Here is an 8095-nt window from a genome sequence, read left to right as displayed (position 1 = left end):
AACATATATGTTGATTGTTTTCGATATTAGAGACTACAATATACTTTGAAAAAATCTTATAGAATTAAAATTTAAATTAAATTATATTATCAATTCCTTTCCATTTTTTTCGTTTTGAACACATTGCACTAAAAATTTTGGATAACTTGTTCAACACTACAAATATCATTATACTACTCGAAAGATATTTCTTAAATTTCGCTTTATATACGATCTTTTTAAAAATAGATATTATAATTGCGTTTGCTCGTAAACGAAAAAAACCGACTTCAATTACATCGACGAGTAAAATACAACGTAAGTAGAAGAAAAAAATCGTCACTTCCATTTTCGAGGGTTTCCCTCGATTTCTCTGGGTTTCCATCATCAGATTTTAGTTTCCTTATCATGGTATCATACTTGGAATATCTCCTTTGGAACAAAAAAGATTTATCAAAATCGGTTCATAAACGACGAACATACATAAAAATAAAATATATATAGATACGGTCGAATTGAGTAACCTCCTCCTTTTTTGAAGTCGGTTAAAAACCTGAAACTACGCTGCACCCTATTTTCTATTTAAACAGATAACTTTCTTCACGTTTTCCGAGTAAAGTGCAAAGTTACAAGGCGTTCGACGCGTAATTCGATTTGAGCTAATTAATTAACAAACTAAAAACAAATCTAACATCAAGGATCTTCCTCTTCCGCGAAAGGGTGAAACTTTTAATGGGGTTAAAGATTATTTTGAAATAATGTTTCTATTCCACATTTTTTTTACTGAGTATTCGATATTTTCCATTTGAATATATATAAGTAATTATAATTGAATATATATAAGTAGTTGAAATATATAAGTACTCAACTCGACTTCAATTTTCATCAACAAGTACAACGTGGGTAGTTGAAAAAATTGTTAGTTAAACACGAGTATAAGTTCTCGACTAATAAGTTCACGAGTAATAAGTTCTGAATTTAATCTCGAATATTCATTACTGTATGTTAAATGGACAATCGTTTATTTGACTTATTTCGATGTTGACGATATTCTTAACTTAAGGACACCTGTAAAAAAGTAGGGAATTATCTAGATACCGATATTTACTTTATTAATTTTGTATTTGTTGTTGTACTACTTGTTGGTGTTGACTTATGAATAAATAAATAAATAAATAAGCACAAATTGATTTGACTGATTTTGATTGATTTAAAAAAAATACATTAAAAACGGTACACACAGTACGCACATAAAATACATTCTAATTGGAAGGCCTCCGCCCTTTTTTGACATCGGTTAGTTACAAGCTGTTAATTAATAAGATAGTATTATGTTTGTTGGAGTGCCTGTCGGTTTTTGAGAAGCAATTACTCTCAGTCTTGTAATATGTATGCGCTTGCCAATTTTTTATTTACCGTCATATTTTATTTTCATATTTTATATATTGCCTGTGCCTTTGTTACTTAATCCAAACCGGCAGCAAATTATTTTAACTGTTTTCTTAACTAGTCCTTCATGTGGTCGAACTTCGAACCGTATATTATTCAGAGAAGAATCAGCTGTTATATTTAAATAATCAGTTGTTATTATTGTTTAAAAGATCAGGAAACAAGTGATCCAACATAATATGAAAGACTCGTTGGACATTAAAATTTGTATCTCACTAGAGACTTGGCCATTGCCAAGTATCCTTAAGCCTTAGGTAAGCAATTCAGTGTGCTTAATATAGCGATCTTTTCGGAATTTAGTGTTTCCGAACTGAGAATATTGTAAAATTGTAATTAATATTCTGTTCGATCACTGTTACCTAGAAGCAATCATAAAAATAGAAAAAATGATTACTTATTAATTAATTACCTAAGGTAAGGCACAGCAGAAAATATTCTAAACATTTTTGAATATCATATCAAACATTGACACACCAGCGGGGTTTGAACCCGCGTCTCCGACTAACCGTGTCGGTGCTCTAGCCAATTAAGCTATGGAACGATGTACCCGCTACATCGAAATTTTTGATATGATGATTTTTATATTCGGTTTAAGCGAACCGTGGCATTTTTGATATGATATTCAAAAATATTTAGAATTCCTAATGTGTGGGTAACACAAAAATAAAATCGTAGATAATAGAAAATATTCTGCTTAAATCTGATGAAGATCACAACGCCAGAAGTATCGCAAGCGCGTTGCCGACCCTACCTCTAACCCTTCCCAGGAGTTCTGGTCACCTTACTCACAACAGGAACACAACACTACTTAAAAGCAGTGTTAATTAGCTGTGATTTTCTGTAAGGTCGAGGTACTTCCCCGATTGGGCTGATCCAGATTTTGAACAGGATATTTCCTTCTGTGCCCTACATCTGTGATCAAACAAAACCGTTAATCATCATTATAAATACAGAACAATTTAATATTACTTCACCGTAGTATGTATTAACACGTTGCTTTTTCATGATAGACAGATAATCAATCTTTAGTAACAGAGTTACATAAAGTTATACATAGGTGGCGCTACTTGTCTCAACTTACAATTTTTTTGTTATCTATATTATAACAGTACGCAGTTTGTGAAATATTATAAAATAAGTTATTCATAGACATTCTGAATACCAAAAGCTGAATTAATTTAATGATTTATAAATAAAAATCTTTTCAATAAATATATTTTAATTTCTTTCACAAATATATTTAAAACACTTTTAATTTAAAACTTCTTTGACGCATTTTGAGTCATTAGGAATCCAAATTAAAAGGTATTTTTGACCGCATTACATTTCCTTTCTTGATTTACTCTTAAAATCTGTCCTAAATTTCCTTAAAAAAAAGCATTAATTTAGAGTAACTTTAATTCCGTGCATTACGTTTCTCTAGTTTCAAGTCATGAATAAATCTTTTCATAGCCCGTGTATAATTACGTACAAGTGGGAAATATGGCTCGATCAAGCTGCTTCATGAATACAAAGTTAATGAGTTAAATACTGCCTTGTGATTGTGTTTAAATAATCTCTATAGAGTAAATGAAGGTTGTACTGAAATTGAAGTAACTCTAAAAATAAGTTATAATAGGAACACAATACTGCTTTCAAGCAGTATTGTGTTCCTGCTGGTGAGTAAGGTGACCAGAGCTCCTGGGGGGATTGGGGATTGGGTCGGCAACGCGCTTGCGATGCTTCTGGTGTTGCAGGCGTCTATAAGCTACGGTAATCTCTTACCATCAGGTGAGCCGTACGCTTGTTTGCCGAACTAGTGATATAAAAAAAAAGTTTGTCTTTGTTAATTATTTATTTTAGGGGTTATTTATTTAAATGATTTTTTAAGTGAAATCTCATTAGAATTGTTGTGGTTTGAAACTTGATTAAACGAAAATGTGTCACAAATAAAGAAACAAAAACATAGGTCAGGAGAGGATGACATAGAATACATTACTGCTTAAAACGCGTAAGCGACGCGTTTTGCATGGCGCTTACGACCTTTTTCACGAGACCGTGATCATCGTCGATAGCAAAAATCCCAACGGCCTTCGCTTCAGCCGTGTGTGGAATTGCAAACACACTTTTTTTCAGATACAAATAAAATAATATTAATGAATACACATACGGATGGATAATAAGTTATTATGACAAGCCAATCATCATTGTTTATTATACAATTACTAGATTTATAAAATAGTCAAACCTTATACATTATTATTGAGACCTGTTTTATACTTATAGTTCTAGGACATTATTACATCGACTTGTTAGTTAAATGTGTACCCAACATACACAGCTCCTGTTACCTGTGGCCGGGGTGTCTGCAATGTCGCCGAAATATCGGGAGATCCAAAATGATAATAGCGATAAGTCCCGTAGATCTCAATGACAAGAAACGTGTTATTTCCACATTATTGGCTCGGTCTAAATAATTATATGCCACTGGCTCTGTACCACGGTTTCCTTCCAAGGTAAATTTGCTATCCAGCACAATTTTTTTTTAATTCTATTCATTAGTTCCAGAGGTTAAGAAGCTTAAACAAACAAACAAACTTTTAAGTTTAATGCTATTAGTATAGATTAATTAAGTTTGGTTAGTATAGTATTCCTTGTAAGAATAATGTGCCAACATATACTAAACCAGTTTTTCTTGTTTTTGTTTTAATCATAAATTGAAAATTGTATGGAAACGAAGAAGAACTCCTGGAAGAAACATGTAAGTGTAAATATGGCAAATGCCGCTGAGTTTTCAAGTGAGAAAGTGTTTTAAATTCATATCATGTTTGACGCCAAAGGAAAGCATCGTGAGAGAACCTGCGTATAAGATAAATTTTGAGACTTGTGTTCTGGAGAAGGATATTTTAGGTAAGGCTTAAAAATATTTTTCCTTATGTGGTCAAGAGGTCATTGCACCGCTATAATAGTGCTACAGAAGTACATGGTTTCCTTAGACTTCTGAATTAGAAATAGTAAATTGTGCATTTCTTTTAACGGTGCACTTAGATAATTGAAAGCTAAAAAAAAAAAAACGCTAAAGTAGTCAACTTATGGTAGTGCAGTTATTTGTGGAGTAGTATTTTTTAAGGTTAACCAAATTTTAATAATTATATTGCTTCACTTTGCCAATTCCAAATAAATTGAGGAATTTACATACTTGAGCAGAACTTTCTTGATTGATGAATTTGGCATCATTGGGTATCTCTACAAATTATTTTATCACAACTTTAAACTATTCCATATATATTTTTTAATTTCACTTGCTTGGGTATGACTTAAATACCGACTTTGCGTAGTTTTTTGTTAAATCATATACATATAATATATCATATATGTATATATTAATACGCTAAGGTCTCTCGCTAATCTCATAATTGCTTGTTCTACCGACATACACAACTAAAAAATTTAAACTATTTAAAAATGAAGCTTAGGTATGCTTTAAGGTGAAGCAAGGCAATTTTTTTTCCTCAAATCAACGCGGGTGAAACCGCGATGCCCATCTAGTTAATAAATAGTATAATAGTTTTATATATCTGGGATAAATCTCGTAATAATTACATTTACCACGTTATAAGCTTAAGTAATTTTAGACAAACATTTGAGAAAATGGAAAAAAGCAATTATTTTACAAATTCGTAGGCCATTTTGCTTCATACATTAAATTTTTACTAAAATATAAACGTAATTAAATAACGTAGATAATTGTTAATTTTACTCATTGTAATGTCAAAATTCGTTTTCATAAAATAAAATGAAATATTTTACATAAATAACTAACAATAAAATGATAACTTAACACAGTGTATGCTTTCTTCCATTTGTGTCTTCTCATTTATAATTTCATCATTACAGCCTATACAGTCCACTGCTGGACATAGGCCTCCACAAGTTTACGCCAAAAATAACGTGAACTCATGTGTTTTGATCATAGTCACCACGCTGGGCAGGTGGGCTGGTGACCGCAGTACTGGCTTTGTCGCACCGAAGATGCTGCTGCCCGTTTTCGGTCTGTGTATTTTAGAGCCAGCAGTTGGATGGTTGTCCCGCCACCGGTCGGCTTTTTAAGTTCCAAGGTGGTAGCGGAACTGTGTTATCCCTTAGTCGCCTCTTACGACACCCACGGGAAGAGAGGGGGTGGCTAAATTCTTTGGTACCGTAGCCACACGGTACATTTCTAATTTCAACATTTTGTTATTCCGCCATTGATCTAATATACTCTACTCGTTTTCTGCATAATGTTTTCATAAAGAAGAAGAAAAGAAAGCGCATGTTGGAATTTGTAAAAAAATATTAATTAATTAAACTAATCATTTTATTCATAAGCTTACGGTAAATCTATAAAACTTATAATTATCTCATTGTATCATTGATTGTGATCCATAGATCACATATTTGGGGGTTATGTGACAGTGAAAACGTTACCCATTTGATTGTATTTTCATTTTAAAAGTTGATATTATTACAAAATTTATTGAATATATTTAGGTATTTAATGACTTTAAGCAAAAGAAATAAATACAGAAAATCGTTTATTTCATTTTTCAGAAACGAATCTTCAACTCCATCGTTTTGTCATCCTTAAAAATCCAAAATAAATTTAAACATGAACTGAAAGATTTCATACATTAATTCGAAATCTGATTCCACTTATCGCGTCTCGTGAATATGAAAATTTATCTCATCAATCAACAATGACATATTCTACAAGGCACATCAATCACTTATGTGTGTATAGGTAACTATCTGCCAAAAAATTTCAAAAGTACCCTTTTATCATTTCAGGAGATGTCTAAATATAATACTCGTTCTATAGCTGATGCACATATTTTTTATATGTATTAGAATAATATTATACCTCATTTTGTTGTTATCTTGTATATAAAATTCTCGTGTCAAAATGTTAGTTACCATAATCCTCCGAAAATGCTTTTTTTGAATTTTTTTTGCATATCGGGTAGGTCTGAGAATCGACCAATATCTATTTTTCACACCTCTAAGTTATAAGAGAGGGCGGGGGATTACGGGGTTAATATCATATTTAACTGAGGTAGGGCACAGCAGGAATTTCTTGCTCAAAATATGAAGCAGCCCGACTGGGGCAGTACCTCGACCTTACAGATGATCACAGCTAATTAATACTGTTTTCAAGCAGTTTTGTGTTTCTGTTGGTGAGTAAGGTGACCAAAGCTCCTGGGGATCGGGTCGGCAACGCGCTTACGGTGCTTCTGGTGTTGCAGGCGTCTATAAGTTACGGTAATCTCTTACCATCGGGTGAGCCGTACGCTTGTTTGCCGACCTAGTGCAAAAAAAAAAAAATGGTAAAATAACATTTGCAGGGTCAGCTAGTATTTTTATAAAAAAGTTTTTTTTGATACATTTCAACAATTTCATTTTTCCGCAATACTCATCCAGCCTACACTGGAAACTTACGTAAATCGTCGGTCAAACGGGCCGGAGGACGTCCTAAACTGTTAAATATTATTATTGTTAAATATTAAATATCATTTGAAGTTTTTTTTTTAGATATAATAGAACGTAGGTAGACGATAAAATAGTCAAGTAAATACGCATTATCAAAGATTACTCCAAAAGTTGTGATCAGATCCCGATGAAATTTAAATGTGACCACATGATAAACATCGGCTTTCGATTAAATTAAAAATCATCAAAATCGGTACACCCAGTAAAAAGTTATGCGGATTTTCGAAGGTTTTGCTCGATTTCTCTGGGATCCCATCATCAGATTCTGGTTTCCTTATCATGGTATCGCACTAGAGATATTTCCTTTCCAACAAAAAAAGAATTATCAAAATCGATTCATAAACGACAGAGTTATCCCCGAACACACATAAAAAAAATTATATACGGTCAAATTGAGTAACCTGCACCTTTTTTCTTGAGATCTGATTACAGCTTTTGGAGTATGCTGATGTAATTGAAGTTGGTTTTTTTCGTTTGCCAGCAAATATAATTATTCGTCGACATATGTTTTTTATACTGCATAAATTTTCACCTGGTATACCGATTTTTATCGGTTGTTATTTTAATAAAAAGCTGATGCTTGTCTTGTGATCCCATTCAAATTCGACTGAGATTCGATAAATACATATAATGAACGGATCTTATTGACAATGGAATAAAACGATGTGTTGCTCTGTAAACAAAGTTTTATTTGCCTGAGTTATATTCTATGAGAAACTTACACACTATTTCACTCTAAACTTAAGTAAAACTCACCTGTAAACATAGAAACGACATTTAACGTTTTTTATTCACAGTGTCAATTTCTATAATAATCTTTTTTAATAATCTAAACAAATTAAATAAGGTTTAGTCTTAACCGCAATATCATCTTTTTCCCAATCCATCAATTTATAATTTCTTCATTTTCATTGACAGCACTGTTTTACGGCCAGTACATAACATTCAAATCAAAGAAAAGTTTATCTATTTCTTTACATACATTTTGAGTAATCTCTGATAGCCCGTATTTACTTGAATATTTTTTCGTCTACTTACGTTGTATTACTTTTCGATGTAATTGAAATAGTTTTTTTTTTCGTTTACCGGTAAACACAATTATTATAAATGGGGTAAATTTATGTTAATTTGTCATTTACGACGTAAAAACGTGATTTTAGAA

The 8095-nt window shown here is 32.1% G+C and overlaps 1 long non-coding RNA gene across 1 annotated transcript; it reads left to right on the top strand.

Moving 5' to 3' along the window:
- The first annotated feature begins 5122 nt into the window (after positions 1-5122).
- On the top strand, positions 5123-7613 carry LOC123656832. Its single transcript, XR_006743607.1, has 3 exons — positions 5123-5133; positions 5974-5979; positions 7546-7613. It is a non-coding gene; the product is annotated as an uncharacterized LOC123656832 (long non-coding RNA).
- Positions 7614-8095: the final 482 nt, after the last annotated feature.

The sequence above is a fragment of the Melitaea cinxia genome, chromosome 10 (assembly GCF_905220565.1).
Source record: "Melitaea cinxia chromosome 10, ilMelCinx1.1, whole genome shotgun sequence".
NCBI classification, from domain to species: Eukaryota; Metazoa; Arthropoda; class Insecta; order Lepidoptera; family Nymphalidae; genus Melitaea; species Melitaea cinxia.
Note: the sequence above shows the minus strand (reverse complement) of the source record. Positions and strands in the feature narration are given on the sequence as shown.